This window comes from Typopeltis vanoorti, chromosome 18 (genome assembly GCF_054136105.1).
Source record: "Typopeltis vanoorti isolate ZY-2024b chromosome 18, IOZ_Tvanoo_1.0, whole genome shotgun sequence".
Lineage (NCBI taxonomy): Eukaryota > Metazoa > Arthropoda > Arachnida > Uropygi > Thelyphonidae > Typopeltis > Typopeltis vanoorti.
This window is the reverse complement of record NC_143566.1, coordinates 102,966,103-102,993,125: the sequence shown is the minus strand read 5'-3', so window position 1 is coordinate 102,993,125 and position 27,023 is coordinate 102,966,103.

The window sequence follows — 27,023 nt, the reverse complement described above, 5'->3', positions numbered from 1 at the left end:
TTAGATCTTTTAAATTGTGAGATTAGCGCTCACTGTGTGTGTATCCTTTCTCAGTTTCCTGATGTCGTCAGACCCACGGAGGAGATCGTAGAAAAACATGGATATGGATGGGAAAGAACTATTGGTTACTGCAACTTCGATGGGGATAAATGCAGGTAAGTCTATAGTGCTTCGTATAATAATGGCTTTTCTTTAAGTGAAAAGAGCTGATTGTACACCACGGGACAATAAAAATATTTCGCAATAAATTTTGGCATACTGTCTGTAATGCTTGTATGATTCAGACAATTGAGAAAAATTATATGTCGTGTTTTGTTTTAATTTAATTCTTTGTTTATTTTTTTTTAAGAAAATGAAACAATATTGTGTTATATGGATATCCTTCATATGTAGTTATCGCATCCAAGTCAAGAAACCTTTGGCGATCTTTTTGCTATAACTAGACGAAGCTTCTTCCCATTACCACCAGGCTTCCTATAATCCCATGATTGCTACGAGTAAGCAATTCACAAGTATACTTTTTCGCCGAAAGGTCCTGATTCAATTGTTTATACCCTCCACACCTTGATTCCCACTTAAGCATTACCAAACTCCTCTGTCTATCGCCCACAGATCCAAGTCGCAGATTCCTTTGACCTTCTATTACACAAGTTATTCACGGACAAACTCATTGTACCTTGTACGAGTATTGCCACCTCCCAATGAGACCTACAAATTACATTAATTTTTTTTTGGGGGGGGGGGCGTATTTTATTTTATTTCAATGTCCTGACGTTACTGAGAGAATGGAATGCGAATATTTTCAAACCAGGGCACATTTCATTTTCTTCTTCCGGCTGCAATAAGAACCCACATATTACTCAATCAGTTCGATGATCAGTGAACTGGTTGCTTGATGTCAACTAAATTGGAAGAAAGAATCACAGCAGCTATTGATTCATTTTAAGTGCATATGTTCTCAATCCATTGTCAGATGATTTTTGCTACTCAGCATGAGACCACCACCCTGCTCATTTGAGCCTTGAATCATGTTTTGCTTGCCAAGCAAAAACCTGTACTCACCTACCCCTTTAGTAGCAGTTTCTATCATATCCCCTCGCTTCAGTCTGTCAACCAAATTTCCACCAAATAAATCTTCATTCTGCTCTCAGATGAATTCCATAGCACTGAAACCATCTTGGTCATCAGCATTTAGATTCTTCCACCACTTTATCTATAAGAAACGCAACAGACCAAATACGAGCATGGTAGTAAAGCATTGGTCCTATCGGAGTCTTATAAGGGCAACTCTTCCTGATCTCTACTTGTCAGTGTGTTTTTTGATTTCAAGGTTTTTTGTGTTTAACATGGAGGGTAAACTGTGGTTACTTTGATGTCCTGCACATACTGGCACTGAATTAAAAACTTATTTAATACCGTGTTAGACCTTCTTTATCCCGAATTACCGTACATGTGGATTTTGGCATAGATTTCACAAGGTGTTGGACTACATACCAGGCGTTCACCACACAAACCTTGGACTGGCTCAGATTTGACGGAAGAGCACTTCGCTCTTGAATCTGATTTTTTAATGGTTCAAATCCGGGATTTGTGCTAGGCAGGAAAGATTCCAGAAGTCGCTGTCATGCTCGCTGATTCACTGCTGAACAATTCATGCGCTATAGATAGCAGCATTGTCGACAATGAAACAACCGCTACTTGCTGAGAAAAAAGTCTGCATTGATGGTTGAACTCTTGATCGCAAAGATATTCCTTGGAGATCAACCGACCTTCCAGCAATATCAGGGGACCCTGATATTCTTATTAACATTCTTATATTCTTACATTCTTACTAACAGAACCAGCCCCCACACCCTAACACCACCTCCAGAACCTTGATTTTTGTTCACAACTCAAGGTTCTGGAGATGTTGGGTTCAATTGCTCTTGTGGGTTTAATGTGGGTTCATAGGGATCCCTCCAAACTTTCTCCCTAACGTGCACACAAGGTCTTTCTGACTCGTCAAACCAGATGACTGTTTCCCAGTCTTCCAGTGCCCAGTCACGGTGTTCCAGACACCACTGTAGACGAAATTTCCAGTTCCTCGAGAAAAAAATCAGAAAAAAATAGATAGGCATGCCACTGCCAGTACCTATCCTCTTCAATTCCCTACGCATAGTTTGGTGAAATATGGATCGGGAACAGCCTTCATTGACTGTTTTAGTCAATTGCTGCACACAGAAATTTCTGTTTGTCCGTACAAACATGTTCAGACAACGACGGCCTCGTCCTTGAGAGACTGTCTTAAGACCACAGTTACTCTTGTTAGACAAGAATGTGGGTTATTTCTCCACTGATGAACATTTGGGATATCTCACCTTTTGAGAAAACAGTCAGCTCTGCTGTTTTCAAAACTGTAGCTCCAGCCAGACGCCACCACAATAAGCCCTTTCTCGAACTGTGAAAGATCCTTTTTTCCCCATTCTGATCAACCCTATTGACGACTACCTAGATCACGTGTTGCAGGTCACCAAATATTTTGCACATACACTGCGTATGTGACATTTACATACATCTGCATAGAGGGTTGTAATTCAGTGTCCAGCATGTGTAGAATAGTTCCCAAGATCTGAAATTTCAGTCTCTTCTAGAATTCTGAATATGGAAGTCATTTTAACAAGTATGGAAATTACATTTGTTACTATTTTTCTCTTTTTAGAAATTTCTATACAGACTCGGTATTATTCGATAAACCCATGACGTCGATGATTTTACCCCGAAAGTGTGTCACTCTTTTCTCAAGACGAAATCTTACATCACACGAGCATCCCTCTGTTAAGTTTATAGAAGGTAATAATATTGTGTTACACATTCTGTGTAAAGGTTTTGTTTAAGTCATTATTAATCTGATTACTGTATCCATATTCCCGTTAAACATGGAAATTATTATTACTATTAATACGAATCACATAAATCAGCAAATAAAATATTACACTCATGGTAACTCTCGTTTTGGGATAAGCAAGAGTTATCCTGATTCGCTTGAATGCTCCGAAATGCTTCCCTGTTTTAAATGCATATACAGTACTAATTCAATAACTGTCAACTATGAAATACATCAGATTCAAATTCTAAAAGTATATAATTTGTCTATATGTGTAATTATTCTCATGCATGGACTCCTTCATTTTTTTTCCAATTATGCTCAAGTTTAGATTTTTATCAGAAGTCAAATGGAAGCTTGGTCTGTGTAGACTGATGGAATGGTTCTGCGTCCATAGGAACTCTTCCTAGGTATGTTTTTCAGCCGGTCTTCGAGTTACCCTAACTTTTGTTCAGACTAAAATACACACAGTTAGGATTTGGGACGATGAAATCGATCTGGCGAAAAAGACGGAGATTGGAAGCACACTGATTTCAATTCCCTTTTCATTCCCTCTAGTTCCTTTTATTCCACCAAATGGGGGGAGCGGATAAAAAGGTTCTTGAGTAGAAGTGAAACCAAAACTTATGGTTTGTCAGCAGAATGTTATCAAAAATGTATTTTTTGTAGCAATACGATTTACTAAATTATCTTCGGTGCACTTCTAATGCATTAGCCATAGAAGATCTTGAATCATGAGTCATCTAAGTGCGGAAAGGTCTTGTGAATAGCAAATGGAAATGGAGTGTACCATTACCAGCAAAGTTATGAATATAATTGGATGTTAGTCAGAAACGATCATTCATATATATAAGAGAAAGAGTTGAGATATGTCAGTATTCATAGAAAAATCACATAGGAAGGATCATCCGCTGTAAGCAAACGAAACTTCCAGAGTGGAAGGTGGTAGGTCCACTTACCAAGGGTAAGATGGAGACCATATGATGGTAGTTTGGAAAGAAGCCCACAATGCCAGACTGAATCAGCTGTTTTGGAAATATTAAGAGCAGCCACATGATATTCTCCAAATCTTTCCATGGCATGATCCCAAAACCAGATTAGCTAGCGAAGAAGTCCATTATACAAGGAAAATGGTGAAATTCTTATTGGTAATCACTAATTAGAGTACTGAGGTGAAAACAATGGGATTATATCCGGATTACCACTTTCATCTCCCGTATTAGATATAAGCTAGATACTTCCATGCTGTTGGATAGATACCATATGAGTAGGATAGTTTATAAAGGCCATATAGGATGGGTGTTTGGAGCACAAGCATTTAATACAACCTAAATGATACCAGATAGGCAATAGAATTTATTAGTATCAAGGCTGCTAAATATTTTCGTGATGTCCTTCTGACGAAAGATCAGAAGGTGAATGCTGTGACTGGTTTGTGGAACAATAAAGAATTACCTTGGTCATTTAAACTTGACTTAGAAAGGGTGATGCAAAGAGGTATTTCTTATATTTAGAAGATGTTCCCATTGGTCTATGAGACTGAGAGAGAGAGAGAGACGTGGAAATGCAGCAGGTTAGAAGTTTTAGGCAGCAGCCTTCACAATGGACCAAAAAAATCGACTATCATTTAAGCGGGAAGCAAAGCTTAGTTCATTTGGCTCTTAAACTCTGTTTTGGATTTGCTGATGAGTTTTCCTGTTGTCACCATTTATAATGCAAGCTTTGTTACTGGCTGGAGATTTCAATTTGAGCTACGGAGTGTATGATCCATTTTTATTTTCGACTATTGCAGATAATGCACTTCACATTTGGGAGCTTTAAACAGTGCATAAAATTTATTTTGTTGATTAAAAATTTATATTTTCTGACACATAGACAAGTTGTTCTTTCTCATGAATACACGGTTTATATTAGGACTCAATATACTTTCAATGTCGATATGCCGTGTTTACTTCACAAACAAATTTATTGCTTTCTTATCCTCGTGACACAAGCCAATAAAAGCTTAATGTATTGTTATATTTCTGACTTAGTTTCGATACCTCAGCAGCTCAGTCAGTGAACTGGGCTGGCCAAAAACCTTAAGAAGGGATTCTCACCTTGTGGTCAGTTAGCCAGTCTCGTATGGATGTGGATGGGGTTCTACTCCAAAAAAACTAGGATAGTTAATTTTGTAAACAAACAAACAAAGCGGTCGGAGAATACACGCAGCTGATATACTCATTACGAGACAGCATTAACCGTCCTACTCATAACATTAAATTACATTTTGGTGAAATCGAGTAAGTTGGCGTGACAAGCCATTGAGCCGCCCACATAATTAAAAGTACGTTGAGATGAGAAAGCGTTTATATCTTGCGAAATACTTCAAAGATATCAAAAATACTTGTGTATATATCTTTATACTCGTGAATAAATGTTACATTACAATTAGCACTATTAATTGTAATAAGATAAAGCCTCTTTTACATCTATTCTCGCATAATCGAAGTGTTTTTTATCGTTTCCTTTGAGCCATAACTTCCTTAAATAACCCACACAGAGAATAAGCATTATGTATAAAATAAAATTAAAATAAATCCTCATATTAAGGAAAATAGTTAATATTTATTGTTGCGTGGGCGGCTAGGGACCGAAAGCTAACGGTTTGTGATCGATTTGGACCAGAATTGAAGTCAATCCTCACAAGAGAAACAAAGATTAATTGGATAATAACAATAGCTTAGGACAAGAATGGAGTAATAGAGATACACAGAAACACCAGCAGGATAGACTGTGATAACAGTATATTACAGGGATTTTTATATGTCCAAATATTCAAGCAAAAATGCTCGCGCAAACCCTCATTTCGCATGACAATGTTAGTCCACACCTTCACATTAAATGTTTGATCTCACAACTGATTCCTCTCTCCCGTACTTCCCTCTCAATTATGGTATGTTCCCTAATTTGAAAGAACAACACGCCAATGACATTCCATTAACAAGGTTCTACCATTAGCATTGACAGCTTTCCGCTGAAGTGGCCCGACTTATCAAAAAAAAACGTTTGCTAACAGAAAAAGATTTATCAGACATTTATCAGAATTATATTATTATTAAATATAATAATAATAATAATAATTATAATAATACTCTGTTTTAATATAAAAAGAGAAGAGAATGCTTGCTAATCAACAAATTAATTATTTTTAAACTTCAATATTTCAGAGGAAAAGGACTTTTTGCGTATGGAAGTAAATCTCCACCTACCCGAGTATTCCTCCGAGAAATGGATACCAGGAATTCACCTCGAAGTTCATTCGCCATATTCTACAAGTAACGTATTCTCCAGAGGACACGTCCTTGCTGGAGGTTTCGAATATACTGTGTACATTACAACAGTAAGTTTGAGTGAGATTCAACACGCTTTTTTGTAGTTATGATTTATGTTGGTGCCATTCAAATGGTGACCGAATTTTCTTCTTACAGACAAAAAGGAACCTTTTGCCATCTCCCTACGAAACCAACTGCACCGATTACCTCGCTTTAAGGGAATCAAATAAAGGCGTTGGACCACTGTCGTTTACGGTAATGTTCATCACTGTGAAAAACCCTTTGAACTATGAATGCATTTCAACTCTAATTAATAGTTAATATTTGAAATAACATCAAACATTCCGTCTCTATGTAAATGCTCTATGCTTTATGAAAGAAATATAAAAAAGCACACCCAACATATTATAATCTTGTGTGAATAAAAATGAAATTTCCTCACTTTGAATCTTCACAACCTTTGAATACAACTCAGCAACATGCGCAACCAAAATCATCGTGAGGTTCGATGTCACCATCCATCCTAAAAATCAATGCGATTTCGCTGTCTTAACGGATGATTGTTTGTCCTATACTTGATTATATTTCTATTTGAAAGGTAGGGATATCAGTTAACACATTGATCTATCCTTTGATTATAATATCCTTCCGTCATTCTATCCATTTCATCGGTTGCCTCCGATTGAAGATTCGTTATTCAAACCAATGTGATTAAAGGTTTTGATTTTCCCCTATTAACATCTACACTTTGCCGTAAGACAGAATTCATGTTTCCAATTCACATGAATATATCTGAAGTGTCGGTATTTCATTTTTCTCTTTCTTTCTTCGTCTATACCATGAATATCTGTAATGTACTCAAACAAATCATCAAAATCTAAATTGAATTTCAAACGAACTCAAAAAAGTTAACTTTCTCGTTTCGAAATCAAAATTATTCTCCTTTTCTGTCTCTTTGCTCAAAGCCATGGTCACGGCCGTTATTACTCCTACGTGTTCAAATTGAATTCTTCAGCTGCATTATCTGCTAATGAAAAAAGATAACGTAACCGTCTGGTATCCTTGGTTAAATCTTCTCTAATAATAATCAAGAAAAAGCCCCTGATGAGATCAGAGATGGTTGAGAGCGCAGCTAATTGTGATCAATACACAGGGAATGAAAAAACTGCAAATACAACAACTAAAAAAAAACAGTACCAGCTTGTCTAAATATTAACCGCAAAGGTAATGACAAAAGTACCAATTTGACAATATGTGGGTCTTTAGAAATATTAAAGATTCTAATAATTGCGCAATGTTTAATGATTCTCCTCTAAACTTCTTCATTTTCTTCTCGTTTTCTTCCCATTTTTCTTGCAGATCTTTTTCTTGTGATGGTCTACTTTTATTTCCACGATTCTAACACTCCTCCCATTAGACCTTTTAATAGGACGTTGCACAGTATGGGTTTCATAACATTAAACAGCTACTAACACCTCTTGCTCGAAAGTCAGAGGTTGGCTGGAGGAATTGAGCTCTGGAAGTTGATATCTAAATGATGGCTGTAGAGCATGTTTGGTTAGTTTCTCTGTGGCGAGTTGCACGAAGATCACGGCCAGTGGAATGGTTTAACAGTGTTCAGCTTTAAGTAAAGCAGACTACGAAAATTTCCGTTCCTTTTTGTTCTTCTAAATAAAACTTCAAAACGGAGGAAGAATGTGATTCGGGTTGGACATCACGACACCAGAATTTTAATTTTGCACGTGAGCCAAAATTAACATGAGGTATCTAATCTCGTGGAAAAGTGTGCATGGAAAGTGAAAGTCCTTCAAGACTTGCAAGTTTTCACAAGTAAAAGGATCCAAACTCATCAAACAAATAAACGTTTGATGAGTTTCGTTCCGGACGAGATTTTCATCGGAGAGTACATCTGTGAAATGGTTCGGTATGTAGAATTAAAAGAAATTTTGCAACACGAATTAAATTTTTGTAGTACGAAAGTCTTTATTTTGGGGAGCGATGCAGTAATATAAGAATAATATAATCTTTCTTATTGTAGAAAACGTGCAGTAAGATGGCATCTGTGTGGAATTGAACATAAATACAGTATTAAGGAGTCGATATGGATAGTAAATTTATAGCTTGTACATCCCATGAATGTTTTCACTATTTTCATCTCCTATTGACTATCGAATTAAATATGAAATACTAACTATTCAACAAATAATAAGCTAATTATCTTTTTAACATTTCAGGACTGCTACTATGACTGTCTAGTCGAAGGACTTTCAAGCAAAGAATGTTTGGTACCTTGGGAATATTACAGATACACTGACAGACGTGAAAATGGATCCAGTAAGTATCTAGTGAGTCAGTACGTATTAGGATTCTATATTGTTGTATTTGACATTCAGTAAATATTATTAAGGAAGTATCTCTGTTTCATGAAGTAAAGCCAAAATAAATACTCACCGATATTTCACATTCTAGAGAACTTTTATGTTGATGAGTGCTTGCCAAAGTTTCAACCGTTATGCTCTCAAAAGTGCAGACCTGCATGCGAGTAAGTATCGTATTATTAGTTGAACAGGTTATCGTTTTTCTCTTGTACTTGATACTCTTTTTGATCTTTTTTTTTTCATTTTGGAAAAAAATTCGTTAATCTGTTGTTATACATCTGCAAAGCTGGCGATTTTTAAGTCCTTCCTCTTCATGTTTTTTTACAAAATTTGAAGATGAACAAGCAGTATATTTGTATATCGATTGTTAAACGTGTGCTGTGAAGTTCTGTGGAAATCCCGTTTACATCTATAGCGGTAGTCAGCTCGAAGTAAGACCGTTATACATTCAATGCAATGTCAGTCACCTACTAGAGCAGTGGTTCTTAACCTGGAGTGTGTGCACCCCTTGGGGTGCGAGAGAACTTTCTAAATTTTCGATGGAAACTACCGCCTGACCGCCTGCGAGAAACTAGCGAAGGCTACGACGACTTTTGGGGCCCCACTCCTACCCTCTCTACTTTTGCCTCAGCGCATCGTACTTACCAGCACATACAGTACAATAAGAAACTGGTTGATAAGCGCACGTGTTTGCATACTCTGAGTACAAACGTTAACGAGGTGGTTTGACGCAGAAACGAATACTAATTTTCTTTAATTTACCAACATTAATCAGTGACTAAAGTCCATCCCGGACACGATCAATTGATTACATAAAGGTTTTCTGAAAATTTTGAAAAATTATAATTATTATTTTATTGATTGCAGTAACCCTCGTTATGTCGAAAAAACGCCAATGGAAAGACGATTCTGTTGCTTATGGATTTACTTGTACAACAGAAAAAGATGGTACGCAACGACCACAATGCATTTTATGTTGCAAAATATTTTCAAACTCCAATCTTAAACCGTCAAGAGCATTTCAACAATCAGCATGGTGGTGAATCTGCAGGACATACTCTTAACAGCTTGAAGTATAAGAAGGCAAGATTTGATACCACCGGTACTATCACAAAATTTTCACGTTGCGGCATTTCAAAAGCCCTTGTTAGAAGCTTCTTATCATGTGGCATATCTGTGTGCTAAGAAAAGAAGAGATCATACAATAGCTGAGGAATTGGTAAAACCGTGTGCACTTGAATTGCAAAAATTGTATTGGGTTCCGAAGGACAAAGGAAAATTCAGCAGATTCCGTTATCGAACGATGTGATCCGATCGCGCATTCAAGACCTCAGTGTTGATATTTTACTGCAAGTAGTAGAAGATATCAAAGCCAGTCCTCTAAAAGTGAGTATTCAACTGGACGTGTGCGATACATTAAGGAAAAAGAAATGTTGGAAGAATTTTTATTTTGTGAGCCACTGGAATTGATGACAAAACGAATTGATGTTTTCAATCATATTAAAAACTTTTTTTTTTGAAATATCAAATACCCATGAGTGTCATAAGCTCAATTTTCACCGATGGTGCCCCTGCAATGTTGGCAAAAAATTCTGGATTTTTTTCATAGATCAAGACAGAAATACCGCAAGTTACAATAACGCATTGCATGTTCCACCGTCATGCACTTGCATCGAAAGCTTTGCCAGAGAATTTAAAACAACACTTAACTACTGCAGTAAATGTGGTCAAGTATATCCGAGGACGAACGCTTAATCATCGTCTCTTTCGTGCTTTGTGCGAAGAACGAAAGATGCTATTCATACTGTGCTTCTTTATTACACTGAAGTACGGTGGCTCTCCAAGGGCCGCATGCTAAGCAGGGTTTTTGAATTGCGCGAGGAAATTATACAGTTTCTTACTAACCAAAATTGTGATTTAGTTAAAGCTTTTGAAAAAAGAGAAGCAATACTTCGATTAGCCTACTTAGCAGATATATTTAGCCACCTGAATGAATTAAACATATCAATGCAAGGATTTGGTAAGAACATAATAACAGCTAGTGAAAAATTATCTTCATTTATTGAAAAAATAAAAATTTGGAAACGTCGAGTTGAAAATGGGAATTTTGCATACTTTGCTTGATTCAATCGTTCTGGAAAATGAGAAAATAATAATTATACCAGAAATTGCAATACATCTCCAACAACTGAGTGAATCATTTCATGGATGCTTTACCACGGGATACTTTACCAGAGACGGATACTGGATCCATTTCTATTTGATCCAGATTCGATGGACGACAGCTATTTAATAAAAGACGATCTTATTGAAATACGAGCCAATGCACGCATTCAAATGGAATTCGAAAAACTGGACTTAGAACAATTCTGGTGTACACAGTTAGAACCTTATCCACAGCTTTCAAAAGCAGCATTGCAGCCACTTTTACCATTTGCTACCACCTCTTCTTTGCTGCATCAATCCGAAAATTGGTAAATATAGCAGCACATCACAACATCCTGTCTTGTGACTTCCTTTTTATCTCTTCATTACTCTTAGCGCCACCACCTACCTGTGTGAAATGGGATTGTCATGACTTTTGCACATAAAAACAAAAGCCAGAAATCGCTTAAGTGCAAGTGATGACTTACGCGTGGCTCTTTCAAAAAAGGAGCCTCGCTTCCATAGCCATTAAAAATTCAAGATATTGTTTTGTATGTATATGTAAACGTATGTGTTTATTTTTCAATAATTAAATTATCTTGCAATAGATGTAATTTCCTAAATAAAGAAATAGAAACACGTTTTTCAAGGGGGTGCGAGAACTTATTTTTAGATTCAAGGGGGTGCCGATCACTAAAAAGGTGAAGACCCACTCTACTAGAGGTAGTTGTCTTTCATCACCCGTAAGAATGCAAATTCCTGACAGCTGCTAACTCAATTACCGATGAAGACTATTGTATTAGTGACGCACTGCTACCTACCGAACTCCAAATGTTAAAGCTAAAAGAGTTCCATCTTCTTACGATAGCTTACTAGACGGAAGGTATTAGAGGATTTATTTTGCGGGTGCAGCGAAATGCTATGTGACACGCTAGCTGAATGATTCTACAAATTATTTATTTATTTAGCGTATGGCTCGCACATGAAAAGTTACATCACAATAATCTTTAGTATATATAAACATTTATTATAAAATAGACAAGATACTTAAGCATGATATAAAACAGTCATAAAGAAGACACTTACTCAGGAATTGACTGCAACTGTATGTCAAGGTGGCTTATCCAATCCACTTGGTGTAGCGTGGATGAAGTCCGACAGGTTTTTACTGTGATATAACTAATTCTGGCACATGGGTGAGGCAATCATGTCCCATTTGTAAAGATGGTCTGTACATCTGCCATGATTTTTGCGAATTCTGTTAAGAGTGGACCACGTTTTACATGGTAGATCAAAACCCGAATGCTGAGTTGGGTCCAACTGATTCATTGAAGTCCCTTGTTGAAGTATTAAGACAGGACTCTCTCCACTTCTCCTTCAAGTTAAAGTTTGTCTCCGCAAGATTTTCGCTGTTAGGATTGGATGATGACGTGACTTTAGCTTATTTATTTCTAGGAGCGGGATATCTTCGTGGATTGTGAGATTTCCGGTTTCCATGAACTTGCTATATTCAAGCAGAAGAATGTTTGGATAATGTGGAGGGGGGATGTAACTTAGCACTGGGAGACAGCAGATTGGGGTTGATTTCACAGTTCCAGAAATGAGGCGCATAGTGATGTTAAGCTGAGCATCGACCAAGTACGCATGGCCGATGTTCAGCCATACGGGTGAGCTGTATTCAGCTGCTGAATAAACGAGACCATGAGCAGTGCAAAGAAGCGTTGCTGCTGAGGCACCACAAGTTGTTCCGCAGAGTTTTTGCCGTATATTGTTTCGTATTTTTAACTTGGATGCTATATTAATAAGAAGTGGTTTAAAGAATACAGTTCTATCCAAAGCGATGCCCAGATATTTTGGAAATCTGTTGTATCATAGCAGTATATGATTGAAGTGGACCATCAGTTTTTTGTTAGCCTGATTATTGTTCAAGTGGAAGCATGAAATTTCTGTTTGGAGGTTTGGGTCTAATCTCCATTTGCAGAAGTATGCATCTAGGACTACAAGCATTTTTTAGTATGTTTTCCATTGTACTAAAGTTGGTATGCCTGGTGGCTATAGCAATGTCATCAGCGTAACAAAACTTCTTGGAGGCTGTTGTAGGCAAGCCTGCAACGTATAAGTTAAAATGGAGGAGGTCAGGACTGACCCTTGTGGTAATCCATTATTCAGTGTTCTTTGTTTACTTCTGTTATCGTCGATAACCACTTGGAACAGGCGGTTGCTTAGCATGTTTTTAATTAGTTTCGTTATTGTTCAGCATGGGACCGCACGGAGAAACTTGCATTGCACATTGCCTCCAGATTGTACCATAAGCTGGGTAAGGTCCACAAAAGCTACGGCACTTTTCGAGCATTGTTGGTAGCCTGCTTCTATATGTGTGGTGAGTGACAGAACCTGATCAGCAGCTTCCTTCCTGTTCCACTGGTACTTGTTCCATTATTTTAGGGACAATTCTATTGAGGATGAGTCTTCCTAGGAACTTATAACAGACGCTAAGCAGGGAGACTGGTCGGTAGTTTTCTGATTTGCTGTTAGTTTTTTCCTGGTTTTAAGATTTTTGCTGTCTTAAAGTCTTCCGAAAATCTACCAGTCTGGAGGATGCCAGAGAAGAAACAAGTCAACCGCTGTCGAACTTTTTGTCCTGACTTCAGCAAGAAGTAGGAATGAATACCATCGAAACCTGGAGCCTTGCCTGGTTTCATATCCGTTGAAGGAATGTTAATATCTTCAAAAGTGAAAGGTCACTAATATAAAGGATCTGATGGTCTGCTATTCTTCAAATGTGTAAGTTCTCTTTATATTGGAATAGTGTCCTGTTTGTCCTTGACAGGATATTTTGATATATTGTCTATATGTAATGCGTATTGGTTAGGAGAAATAGCTGTTTGTTCCCGGACAGTCGGAGTGCCACTTCCTAATTTTCTAAGAAGACTCCATGCATTCCTACTGGAGTGTTGAAAATCAAGTCTTTCTACTGTCTCAGTCCATTTCTTCTGTCGGTTGGTGTTGGTGTCGGTCAAGTTCATCTGCAATGTCAGGGTCGTCATTTTGTAGGTATTCTTCATACAGGTTTTTGCTATCATCGTGCCATTCAGGGATGTACTCCTTTCAGAAGCCTCTTGGTATGATCTTCTTACCTACAGCCAACACAGTTTAATTCTACAAATTAATCATCTTCAACGAACACCAATATCAAACCTTGGTTGTTTATATATACATTGGCGTACCCTTGTCATACCACACGTTGGGTTCCAGACTACCATCGTATAGTGAATTTCGTCATATAGCGCGGCATTGCATTTTGTTTTCACTTAAAGATGCGTGTAATGATTATTAACATTTAAGCAGTCGTCTATGTGCGTGACGTGAATAAAACATTTATTTACGTCAGATACGCAAACGCAAAATTCAGAATAATTTTCGCAGAAAAAATGAAAAGTTAAATCTTTCCAATTCACAGAATTGGAAACAATTCCATTATTATCAACAATAAAATAAAATGATTGGTATTAAACAGGTTATAATTCACATCGAAACAATGCAGCGAGAAACAACGTCATAAACAAGTACGCGAAAACTGCGCATCGGTTGATTAAGATAGCGAGTGCGTCGTCGTATAAATGCACATTAGTCATAAGCGAAGGGTTGTACGGCCGAGCATTACTATCTATGAATCCTCTACTACAAGATATCGTGAAAAACTCGCGGTGGAAAGTCTTGATATCCTTCTTACAATTCCAGTTGTATAAAGTATGAATCTCTCTGGATAAGGTTCGTTTAAAATAGGTTAAACCGGTTTGTATGTGTACGGATTGGAAATCCGAAGATACCGGATAGCAAAGGAGTGTTACATTGCCACTATGTGTGAAACTGGCTAACATAACTTTAATTTAAAAGCCCCTCTATATAAAACGTAAAACTAGCACTTTTTTTTTGCGTGGAACACGTCAGCTAGGTATATTTCTTCGGGTGAGAAAACAAATAAAGGTGGAATATTTTATAGTTTAGACATAAACTGTAAATATTTATTGGTAGAAAGAACAACAGTACCAGAACTGAATGGCCAAATACTCCAAGTTAGCTGACAATGAACTCAACTCAGAACTGCAAGTTAAGTGTCAACTAGTCCATTAGTTATGCAACTTCATCATCATGATCTGTGGTTCTATGAGATACTTAAGCTCCCACGACCTTACAAGTATTTCGTAACCACAATTCTAGGATAAGGTGGTTAGCTCTATGCCCGTAAATGTTCTTTTGTCTATAATGGCGTGTGTTCTACTGGTATACTTTCCTGGTTGTGGGCGAAAAATCTTTTTACAGAAGGAAAAACAATGCCATCTCCCTATGAGAGTAGCTAAACTCAACTTCAGTTTAGTTTTCGTTATTATATTTGTTAAAAAGTCCTCGTATGAGTTCTTCGCGTCCTAACCAGAATTCTAACCCAGGTCTTTCCAATCAAACCGCTTCGGGTATTCCAACTGAGCTACGGAGAATCCAGATATACTACTTAGTAACATTAATAGGTCTGGAAAGATTTCTTTGTGATAAACTTAAGAAATAACAATAATTTATTGGATGCCTTTTTCATTCTATTTTATATTGTCAAGAAAATGGTTCAATATTTAATCCCAATGAGTAATGGAAACATTCGGTTTTACTTTCAGTTAAAATATGTCAATTTGAAACGTATCCTAATTTTAACTATTAATTAATACTGACATATAGAGTATGAATATAATAACAATTAAAACAAAAGCAAATTAAAAAAACAAAAACATTGTTTTTGTTTTTTTCATTTTCAGAACATGGATGTACCATTCCACTGTAAAAGCACAAGAAGACAAACTGGTCGAGACGGTAATCTCTAAAGAATTAGCTAAATAATTTGTTTTTTAATATGATTCCAACCACTAAAGGTTGTAAATTATTATATATCTTAGTACAATGCATGGTGGAAGTTTTTTTAATTATTTATTTGCTTTCATTTTCATATTATATTCATATTTAAATTGAAAAATAAATAATTTTAATTAACGTAATATGCGTATATTATATAATTAACTCATTTAAGTTTCAGGCGTAAACATTTTCAGGATAAAACGTATTTGAATTTTAATTACTAGTTTTTTTTAACATAATCCAACTTGCCTCATAACTCCGGGAAAGTCCTGACAGTGTTATATTTACATTTTTATCTTATCGTTTGTGCTTGGAATACTTCAATTACGTTCATAACAAGTGGAAAATTTTTCCTATTAAAAAATCAAAAAAAAAAAAAAACGGAAACTTTTCTACTGTTCGTTTTTCTGAGACCTTGCCTTACTATTTTAGATTGCTGAGGCAACCTCACACAGCGCATGCCTTGCAATTTTCATCCAACCACATGACGATTTCGAAGTGTGAATGAATGCAATATTTGTATTGTTTTGGGGCGAATTATGTATCTAGATCTTTAATAAATCGCGCATAATTTCCTAACATATTAACAACGTTACAAAAATGAAACATGACCATTAGATGTGAACCCTCAGCGAGCATTAACTCCTAAGTTCAATGGGGTAATGGAAGTTCATTTCTGGACTTAAATGCACGGAAAGATAATTTATGGGAACAATGCACAGATGGCAGTTCCATAATGTCATTAAACATAGAATGGGAAACTTAGAATGGGAAAACGACCAGACACGCTACCTATCGGCGCTATGAAATCTGAAAACCAACGTAAACATTGAAAATCAAATCCAGTTACCCGTTTTCTCATCTGTGTTATAATTTTGGCTAGTTTGGCCGATTTTGAATGGAGAAATACGAATCTGATAAAGAAAAAAAACCTTGCTACCTGGTATGAAACCTGAATGAATGTTAGTATGAAAGTTTATTGGTTTTATTATTGAAACTATTTATTTTCCCCTTTTAGGAGAAAGATAAAATTGTTTTACGTTTCGTGATGGATCGAAATTTGGCGAAGTACTTCTATGAGCCCAAGTATGAGGTAAGAATGTTTATACGTACTGCTTGATTTGTTGGCGAACTATTTATTTATTCTTTTATCATTTATCTTATATTTCATGTCATGAAAATCATCCGCTGCTGCTGCTGCAGATCGTAGCTCTGAGACAGAATTGGAATGTTAACCACTTTAAAAACAGGTGAAGCTCTATAGAGAATACACTACGTAAAAAAAAGTTCATGACATCGCCAATTAGCAAAAGTAAACTTTCGTTATTTTTCAGCCAAAGAAATCATAAGAAACCAAAATAATAATTAAAGTAAATGACTAACAAAAAAGGATGCGAATCAAAAAAGGATTATGTGTGTGATTCCAATAATCGTAATCATATCTCTCGCACTAAACATATTTTTTAGCTCAGAAAAAACGTGTTTCTTCAACAAAGCGGTTTCTGTTTGTATTTTCTTGTTATCACGATCTTTCCCCTGTTCATATTTTTAAGACGCACTGGCTATTGTGGGCACATTACTTAAATTTTAAGATTAAATCTGTACATTAGTCAGGAGGGTAGTCTTGTATGGCCTGGCCAGATTTAAGTAATTAGTGAATCCTATCTAGGTCATCCAAAACTGCTTTTCCTGCTGCAAGAGCAGCCATGGTACAAGATATGAAGTGATTCCCTCGTCTCCCAACCACCAGTTTCACTATTTACAGATGTATATGGGCCTAACGGAGCAGCAAACACGGAGATAGAACAATCCCACAAATACTATTCTCGAAAATAGCAAAGTAGAATACTCAGGCAGAAGCACAGAAGAGATAAGTACTGAGAGGAAGTATAAAAATGATTAAAAACCGCTGGTTTTGCCATCGAAAATGTTTAGTTTTTTCATCCCAAGACGGACACAGTTGACCAGAGAAGTACGCAGTTGTGACATAGGAAATCGCCCAGATAGAATTAGCCACCCTATCATAAAATTAAATTAGATTTCTATGAAGCTAATATATTCATCTGTGATGGATCATTATGTTTAAGAGGTTCTGAGAAGACGGAGTAATCTTAATCTTGGCATACAGAGTATTCTTTATAAACACTCCATAGATATTTTCCTATATGCAAGGCTGAATTGTATCGCTAACAGTCACCCACGTTGATCAAAGAAAACGTTTACAATGTACTTATGCGTACGAAAGACATTACCTTTAGAGTTTCCCCTTTCGGAGTTTTTTTTTTTTTTGTTCATATTTCGAAAGCAATGTTTAGAGAACCCAAACCTGTCTTTATTCCTTGAGTTCAATCTCTATGAGTCCTCGTTTCGGATACTTCTGTTAGTTGCTTTATTGATGCTCAGAGGAGTATTTTAATGTACAAAATGCAATGCATTACTTGCTAAAGACCTTGATTAGTTCACTATTATTGAGTTTCATTGATGTGTGTGTGTGTGTGTGTGTGTGTGTGTGTGTGTGTGTGTGTGTGTGTGTGTGTGTGTGTGTGTGTGTGTGTGTGTGTGTGTGTGTGTGTGTGTGTGTGTGTGTGTGTGTGTGTGTGTGTGTGTGTCACTGGTTTTTCCCTGTTAGATAAAAATCTTCCTTATTGGGAGCGGTTAATCAACACTTTCCGGCATATATACTTACATAAATGTTCATCGCATAATTATAAAAGTATTGGAACCAAAGTACTCTCTAACCGAAGAGCATATCGTGTTTCAACCGAACCACGAAGACACCACATTGCAAAAGTTAGTAAGAAGAAAATACATATCAATTTTTCTGCTTGGTTAAAAAATGTATTATACTTGACACGAAATTATATCCATTACAAAATTATAAAACTGATTATAATTATTCAGTTTTATTATTTACCAAAGATAATTTCCGCATGAAGTATCTTCACGACTAGTCTGTATAGAGGCTGTTGACTTCATATCAGTTGTCTCAGTGTCCAATTATGCAAACACATTATGGAAATGATCACTACTAACCCGAATTTCAACCTCTATTAAGGTCTTATCAGTGGAAGCTAGATCCGGGAAGATACTAAGAATAAATCAATACACAAGTCACGTATTTTCCATACACAAGTAGAAAAATTGTATGTCACCATATTATTAATTCTCTGGATCATAGATAGTTGTAGAAAGTTTATCCACTTCATTACAAAGCATATTATCTATCCCAATGGCTTTAACAGGCCTTTAAGGCCCACAACCTTCCAAGCATGCTTGGATTTCGCAACCGAAATACGAGGATAGAATGGTCACTCCTATGCCTCAAGGTATTCTTGGCTGTATCCCTGTGTGTTCAAGGGGCCGGTTTGCCTGTTTACGGGATGAAAAACACCAGATAAACTGGTGGGAAAAACCCTGTTATCCACGCCCAAGACCGGCTAACTTGGCTATGACTGAGGAAGATCCTTCAGCTCCTCACGTCTCCGACGGGAATCGAACCTAGGACACTCCTTCCCCAGGCATATGGTAAAGCATATTATACCCAAGTATATTATAGCAGAGTGTAAGCAAACACAGTTTAAGCGTAAAATTTCTTCGCAATTACTCTACTTGTATATAGTGCACTTGTGTATATAAAAATAAATATAAAATTAAATAAAAGAAAAAATTCTACAATCCTCTCTGATCAATAGTATTTTTATATTAACACACCATTTTGCTACTGGTATCTGGAAAATATGTGATTTGATCCTTCCTCGTGTCAGATCTCAATGGAGTCTCTCAAACAGATCTTCAGATTCATTACAGCTATACAAAGTTTGACAGAACATTAACACTGACTAGGAAAATGCTTGTAACTATGAGCAACAAACCAACAAATAAATGTGTTGATTTTGTAAATAGGTTAGCCAGTTATTTTAAAATTCTTAGAGGTTAGTTTATATTTAAATTGTTGAGAAAATCACTGAGGAGAGTATATGAAAATTTCTTCCAACAACCGAAATCATTGTTTCCTAGTCGCCACGAAAATGATACGTTTATTCAGAGTTAAATCATACCAATTTACAGGATTATAGACTTAATAAAGACATAACAAACTCTTCCATTTTTCTAACGAGTGATGTCTGCCTCAGGCCGACGAGTACAGTCAATAAGTTACCAGAATGATGCAGACAGCATCTGCTGTTATATGAATTGCCAAAGGTAACTACAGATTGTGGAAAACATAAAATAAAGAGAATAAAGAACAGAAGGGTGTGTTTTAGTTATGAATATTTTCAACCAGTTCGAAGAATATCATCAGGAGTTATTAGGAACTTACTACAGAAATCTTTTGATTTCAAATGGTAAAAATTCTTTCGAACTAGATACTAAAACGAAATCTTCTCCACTATATGAATAAGAGAATATGAGAAAGCAAAATTCTAGAGTATAATCACAAATCGAAACTTTTTGATCAAAAAAATCTAAAACCTTGCTATATTCACAATGATTCCCTTTCACCTGCTCACTCCGGATACGGTATTTTTTTATGTTGGACCATTACACGAGTTAAAACTGACCGTTTAAAAAAAACTGTTTTATAATTAGCTATCTAGATGTTTATTTATGAGTATTTTCAACCATGCATTTTTGTCAAGAAATAAAATTATGAAAGCTAAATATCATTTTTAATTCTTCAATAATTTCGTTAATTCAACAGACAAAGTTCTAAAACAAGATAGGAATCTTTTAACTAAAGTGTTCTTTTGAACAGATATCTTTTTATTCGTTTATTTTATTTTTATTTAATTTATTTTTTTATTTTATTTTTTATTTTTATCTTTATTTTATTTTATTTATTTTTTTTTTTGCAGCCCGTCGAATTATTTACTAACATTGGTGGACTCATCGGTATATGGCTCGGGATATCACTTGTGGCTGTTTTCGAATTAATAGAAAGCTTAGTGCTGATGGCCACATTTTCTTGCTGTCCATCGGGCAAAATCGACATTGAAAAAAGCCCTTAGATAGTCAGTTCCTCCTCCTCTCAGCAATTTTCAGTAAAACTTGAGTCATCAACTGTTCCAAAGTGCAATCGGAAGAGAACAAATCGTCTTCAACAGGAATTTGAATGATAGAACGAGTGTAGAGAAAAAATTCAGAAAGGGAACGAGAAAATGTTTGATTCCAAATAAATAAACAACATTAACGGGTACAATAATTCCATTAAAATTATCATATTTCATTAAGAACTATTACATCCGTTTTCAGGACATTTTACTATACATAAAATGAACCTAATTTCATTACAAATAAATATTCATGTATACACCCAATGCGCATGTGTTTTGTAAGAAATGCATAAACGTATTTTACCAATAGTTTTATTCTTGTATCAAGTCTTAAATATTTCGTTATACTTTAATAATAATCATTGAAATGTAAGGCTCATTCCTCAGAGTCCTTCAATTCACCAATTAAAATCTGCTACCAGATTGCTGCACTGTTAGAGTAAAATTCCCCATACAGGAATAAAAGGTTGAAGTGTTCTGTCTTACATTATTTATTCCTGCAATCAATGCGTGGTTTATTCATTCTGTTATGTTCGGAATTTGAGTTGCGAACAATAAAATGTGTTCACGAGCGCGTACATTAATTCTTCAGCAGAACACGAGTTAAAATCTCTTAATATTTTCATCATAAACAAAAAGTACTTACATATTAACATTCAGGGATGTTATTAAATTATGAATGTTATTCTCTACGTGCAGTTTCAACCCATCGAAACAACTTAAATTATCTTCGATATTTTCAGCAATCTATTCTTACTGTATGTACTTAAAATATCTATTATTTAAATTATCTTTCTTTCTTTCTTTGTATACGCATTTTTGTCAAGAAATAAAATCATGAAAGCTAAATATGATTCTTAATTCTTCATTGATTTCGTTAATTCAACAGCCAAAGTTTTAAAACAAGAAAGGAATCTTTTAACTAAAGTGTTCTTTTGAACAGTCTAGTTCAAAAATGTTCTCAGTTTCATTTTTTTTTTTTTTTTTTATTTCTGGGAAAAATTTATTAAAATCTCCGTAAAACTTGTTTACACAAGTGGATTCCTGAGAGTTTTCAGTTTCCGCTAGATGGCGAGACACATCGGATTGCCAAATGAGGTGAACGACTTTACAGTTTTAATCCACGAATGTCTGAATTTTGTTGACTTCCACGGCTAATTTGTGAAGCCATGTTTTAGAGTTAATCTTAGAGGTTTTCTTATATTGGAAGTTTTTCCACTTGGTTATACTATAAATTAAAGATACAAAGAAATTATATTCTTGGTTTAATCCTTTATCCAAGTGTAAGCAAACAAAGTTTGCATCTGAAGTGATTTCAGGACCGGGCAACTCGTATACAGAAGCTAATGACTTAACATCACGTGCGTTAGTATCCCATAATGCAAAGCACATATCCTTACGGACATGTAGAATGTTATGGGAAGGGTCACTGCCCAGACCTTGGCAGTGACCCTTCTGGATCTGGCTCCCACTCAATAAAGGTCTAAATCAGTCTGGACAGTGGCTCTTCCCATAATAATGCATAACATAATACATGTCCATAAGGATGTGTGCTTTGCATTATGGGATACTAAGGAAATTGATGGAAGTCATTAGCTTCTATATACGAGTTGCCCAGTCCTGAAATTACTTCCACCGCACACACACTTTCTTTGCTTACACTTGGAAAAAGAATTAAACCAAGAACATAATTTCTTGGCATCTTTAATTTATAGGTTTTCTTATAGTTTTTTTTTGTTGTTGTTTAATGCTTTTCGCTGATTTTTTCGTTAACTCGTGAAAGTTCGTTAGCTCCCATGTTAACGAATTTTCTGTTGGAAGTGAAGGAGTCCGATTTTTGAAATGGATTAATTCCAAAACCAGTAATGAGTGGGAATTTTACTGAGTTGTTATTACCATTAAATGGTAAAAATTGAAAGATACGCACATTTTCAAATTTCAAGTGGAATGAAGAATGGAAAACATTTCGTCGGCCTCTCTTATCCTACTGTAGCAAGAAGGTTTGTGAATGTGTGTTGGTTTTGAGATGAATATCATCGATGACGATATATATATATGTATTCTTATGGAAGAGTTCAATGTCCAATATTGAAAGCCACTCTAGGACCTTCTTTGACATTTCCTACCTCTTCCATGGCGACCTGGAAACATTTCGTTTCCAGGTCGCCATGGAAATGACGAAGGGGGTAGTCACTGATGATATGTTTTATAATCTGTAGGATATGGGAGTCCACGCGGTTAGCCTAGTGGCTTTGCGCTCTGCAACCATATGCCTGGGGAAGGAGTGTCCTAGGTTCGATTTCCTTCGGGGACGTGAGTAGCTTAGGATCTTCCTCAGCCATAGCCAAGTTAAATGATCTTGGGCGTGGACAGCAGGGTTTTTTACACCAGCTTCTTTGGGGTTTTTCATCCCGCAAGCAGGCAAACACTCCGTGAACATACAGGATACTGCCATAGGATATAGTAAGGCAAGGATGGCAACGGGAAACCTTTCTCATAGTCACTTCCCTAGTATGGGAAGTGACTATGATGATTTCCTTTCATCCATACTGATGGATGAAAGGAAATCACTCATTCATTCATTCAGGATATGGTGCAGTCTCAGTAAGGGCTATGTGCCATATTTTATTTTTGTATAAGGTAGCTACATCTGCCCTGGTTCACCCTGATTTTGTTGATAGTTGTCCATAGCCTTCTCGGAAGGATGAAGCTGGGCTAGCTGCTGCAGGGGGACTTTCACAAGAGAGCCGTTTGTTGGCAAGTTCATAGTCCATAGTTGGTTCCACGTGTGGTGAGTTGAGGGTGCTGGACCAGAAAAGGCTCTAGTAATGTCCACAAATGGATACCTTGACTTCAGTCTGCTTCTAGGGAATTCATAAGGGTGCAATCGAGAGGCAATAGGGAGTTATTTGGGATTCCTCTAGTTTTTATAGAAGATTGCTTTCACATTCTTGGTGTGGTTATGTTGAAAACCACTGGTAGCCATGGCAAATGGGTGGATTTCAGATTCCCGCTAATCGTGCACATAGTTATGTACAGTTGGGAATTAATAATGATTATGTGAGCACTTCTTTCCCAGACTTGGGCGCAGTACTCTGCAGCAGAGTAACAAGGACCAGGCTTTGGAGAACAGAATTGACAGCCATTCCTTCCCATGCTGTAAGGAACTCAAATGACTTCAGTGAACTTGCCATTTTCTTGGTAAGTGACAGGGCTTCCCTGATTTCCTCTGCAGTGATTGGGCTGCAGAGTTCTGAAGTTTCCGCGCTTGAAGTTAAGTTGTGTCTAAGAGTAGTTTGTATGTTCTTTTTCCTGCAGGTCTTTGGATTGATCTTAGATGTTAAAAATAAATTGGATGCAACGTGGTCTGGAGTCTCTTCTGGGTTTTTTCTTGTAAGTTCTGCTCCTCCACGTTTTCTCAGTATGAACTAGCTGTTTAGACTAGATTTAGAGAAGTCGAGTTCTTCCATGCTGATAGCCATCTCTCTCTCTCTCTCTCTCTCTCTCTCTCTCTCTTCCTTGTCATCCAACACCTTTATTAGTTTTTAGCTACTAATGGGTCAACAGATTCCTCGTGCAGAGCTAGCATGTCTTCAAGCTCTTTGTTCCAGCATGGTGTGTAATGGGGCCATTAACCACGGGGAATGGTTGTTTTGGCTATTGTTTTTACCAGTTTTCACAAATTTGGTATAATTTTGGGGCACACCAAGGATGATACTGGTGGCTTGATCATTTTTGTCACAAATCTCCCTCCAATTGACTTTCTGAAAGTTCCATCTAGCAGTTTACGTAAGTGAAATAAACCGATCTCCAGATGGAAGCGCAATGTTGGCTGTTTGGAAAGCTGCCAAAGATAATTTATATATTGGCAGTGGTCGGTTATCAGGTGAAGGTTGTGGATATCCATCCAGTTGGTCAATTGTTCTCCGCTAAGTTTAGCAGATGGGTAGCTCCATAAGAAGTGGTGGAAGTCGAAATCTCCTGAATAACTTGATGCGGGGGGAAAGGTAACATCTAGTTTGACCATGGCTGAGATGGGGATTTGTAGACGTTGTAGATTTTAAGATTTTCCATCTTTATTCCAATGGCGTATTCCAGGTCAGGTAGTGGTAAGTGTTACGTTAAGCAGGTCTGGGAGCACGCAAGTAGCCAAACCATGACTGGGATGTTACCTCTGAGCCAATAAGATGAGGTCAGGAATTTTGACCCTATTTGGGGAGGTGTCAGACACATGGGTCTCCTGAAATAACAGGACATCAATGTTCTCATTCTGGAAAATTTTTCCAACGACTTCAGCTTTAAATCTTGAGAGATCTTTAATGTTCAGGGAGCAAATTCTGGTGAGGAGGGAAGACCACACGACCCTTGTTATTCCAGGAGAGGGTCGAGCCGGCATGAGACTGAGTAGTGAGACAATACACAGCTTAGTAAAAAGAAGTCCAGGAAGGATGGTACCCTTTGGACGCCAGGTTGGAGACATTAGTTTCATGTACATCCCGAGATCAGAGGTACAATACTGACAGGGGGGATGGGAAGGCTGTCTCTATTCCTCCTACCGACTGACACTTATTGGAAGGCCAGAAGTAGTCTGAAAAAATACTGCTTCTTGTTAACAGGAGGAATTATCAAACTCTTATTTCATTTATGGTATTCATGTGCGATAGTTCTAGGCTTTTCGTGAGGCGATGTAGATAAGAAAATATTGGACTCTTGGCCCACTTATTCAATTAAAATACGCGTCGATATTCAGAAACAAGAATTATATAAAGTGCTGTTGGAATTTTTTTTCACTTGGTTAAACTATAATAAATTCAGTTTAATGCTTTATCCAATGTAAGGAAACAAAGTTTTTGCGCCTAAATTATCTTCAGGACTGAGGCAACTCGTGTTGAAGGTGGGCCAAGCTCTCATCATTTCTTGTCTCAGTATCTCCCATAATGCAAAGCGCATCTCCTTACGGACATATATATTGCTTGCATTAAAGGAAGGGCCACTATCCAGACCGGTTTCGACCTTTTTTGAGGTCTCGTCAGTAGGAGCCAGACCCAGAGGTGGTGATACTAAGGCAGAAGCAATGGAGAGGTCATATTTACCTACACGAGTTGCCAAAAGGTGTACCACCTTATTATTAAATTACTCTGGATTTAGAGAAAGATGTTGGAAGTTTTTTCCTCCACTTGGTTAGACTATAATGAATTCATGAAATATCTTCAGGACTGAGGCAACTCGTGGTAAAGGTGGACCAAACTCTCATCACTACTTCAGGCGCAAACTTTGTTTGCTTACACTTGGATAAAGGATTAAACTGAATTTATTATATATAAAGTGCTGTTTTACGGAAATTTAATTTAAGAAGTGCCCAGTTGTTCGTGCAACAGCTATACCGGACTAGAGCAAAATTTCTCTTCTTCCCCCCTCTCTCTCTTTCTCTCGTTCTCTATCTTTCACTCGATGTCCGCTGATTAAGTTGTTCTACGAATGACCAAGTAACCATATTGCCCTCCGTAAGGTGGCGTAGCATGTCTCATTCCGAGATGCATGTTGTATGAAGATTACTTGCGAGGACAGTCTGAGAGTATTGTGATATCTTCCCATCTAAAAGTGTGAAAAAGTGAAAAAGAGTGAAGTCCGAATATTAGTGGGGGAAAAAAAATAGTTCCAAGTCAGTATTTCAGTTTTATATACGATGTCTCAATCTCTCTGTCAATGCATTTTCTCAATTGCTTAACTCATTTTTCAAAATTAATTTTTCAACTGTTATCGTAAAACTCCTCGGGTAGTTTTTGGAACGATTTTCTCAGGGAAAAAAAAAATCAGCTAACGCCTTTTTATTCCCGTATACGGGAGTAGGCGAGGCCATTCAGTCCTATCTAACTTTTTGGAGACTGAGTGGGCAGTTCAATCTCCAATGGTACCAATCAGAGATAGATGGCCCAAGGCTATCACTAATTAAGCGGTACGCAGTGAAGAGAGACGGCTCAAATGTGCCGCCATCTCGTGGTCCCTAACCCTAACACAATATATTTAATGTCTGAAATAATGTGGGTTCTACGTTCGATTTTCTTGAGTTTACAGGACGAAAAACCCGAGTTCCGGGAGGAAAAACCCGCTTGCCCGTGCCTGAGATCGACTAACTCAGGAACCGTTCGAAAAAAGGCTTAGAAAAATTTCCTCTAGTTGCCGACTAAACTCGTTCTTTTTCTTTCTAGACTCGTTTTTTTTACTTCGTTCTTTGTGTACCAAACCTCTTCGTCATTTTCAAAATGAATGTCCTTGAAATGTGTCTTCAAATTAGGAAATAACCAAAATTCAAGTCTAGACTGTAAAGTGGATGTTCTACAGCTTCTTTCAATACCTGTAATTGGAA